The sequence below is a fragment of the Dipodomys ordii genome, unplaced genomic scaffold (genome assembly GCF_000151885.1).
Source record: "Dipodomys ordii isolate 6190 unplaced genomic scaffold, Dord_2.0 Scaffold125, whole genome shotgun sequence".
Lineage (NCBI taxonomy): Eukaryota > Metazoa > Chordata > Mammalia > Rodentia > Heteromyidae > Dipodomys > Dipodomys ordii.
In genome coordinates this window covers 989,529-990,698 of record NW_012267341.1, presented here as the reverse complement: position 1 = coordinate 990,698, position 1,170 = coordinate 989,529, and the positions used below count along the sequence as shown (strand labels likewise).

Below are 1,170 nucleotides of genomic sequence, written 5' to 3'. Positions count from 1 at the left end.
TGTGGGACATTCTGACTGGGGTAAGGTGGTATCTCAGGGTTGTCTTTATTTGCATTTCCTTCACCACCAGGGATGATGAACATTTCCTCATGTGAGAAAAAACTTTTATTCTGGATGATAAGAATACAGATTGTGCTGAGGAATTCTCTAACTGGCTTCTGATGTAGGTAGTTTCTTCACCATATATATATATGCATTTTTTTTGGGTCCGGTCGTGGGGCCTGAACTCTGGGCCTGGGCGCTGTCCCTCACTCTTCAACTCAAGGCAAGTGCTCTACCACTTGAGCCACAGAGCCACTTCTGTTTTTTTTTTTTTTGCTTATGTGGTACTGAGTGAACTCTGGGCCTGGGTGCTGTCCCTCACTCTTCAACTCAAGGCAAGTGCTCTACCACTTGAGCCACAGTGCCACTTCTGGCTTTTTTCTTTTTGCTTATGTGGTACTGAGGAATCGAACCCAGGACCTCATGCATGCAAGGCAAGTGCTCTACTACTTCCCAGCCACCTTCCCAACCCCTCCACTATATTTATATATTAATACACAGCCAAATACTAGAGGATCTCTGGAAAGTCTCCAGAGTTGCTCCTGTTCATCTATCTTCTGAGAATTCTGCCATGTTGGCAATGTCTGCTTAGCTTTGTGAGACTAGTCAGTTACAGCTTCTTTGTGCCTGCCTGTAGTCTGGATATTCCCTTCAAGTTGTTACCTGGTGTAGTTGCAAACCTACCTTTTTTTTTTGGTCTGTCATGGGTCTTGAACTCAAGGCTAGCCTCTACCACTTTGAGCCACAGCTCCATTTCCTGTTTTCTGGTGGTTAATTGGACATGAGTCTCACAACTGTCCTGTCAAGGCTGGCTTTGAACTGCAGTCCTCAGATCTCAGTCTCCTTGGTATCTAGGATTACAGGCATGAATCACCAGTCTCCAGACGCTGTCCCATTCTTTTCCCTGTCTTGTGCTTCTCATTGCCAAGACTCTGGAAACTTATTTCATGCATTTTGTTTACTTTCCTAGATTTTTTTCTTAAATAAGAGAAAGCTTAGGCTGGGTGCTGGTGGCTCACGCCTGTAATCCTAGCTACTCAGGAGGCTGAGATCTGAGGATCGCGGTTCAAAGCCAGCCCGGGCAGGAGAGACTGTGAGACTCCTATCTCCAATAAACCACCAGAAAAC

General features: G+C 45.6%; 1 protein-coding gene across 1 annotated transcript in view; it reads right to left on the bottom strand.

Annotated features, from left to right (window-relative positions):
- The window catches only part of Acp2 (acid phosphatase 2, lysosomal), a 9,292-nt gene that overhangs the window by 5,516 nt on the left and 2,606 nt on the right, over positions 1-1,170 (bottom strand). The window lies entirely within an intron of this gene.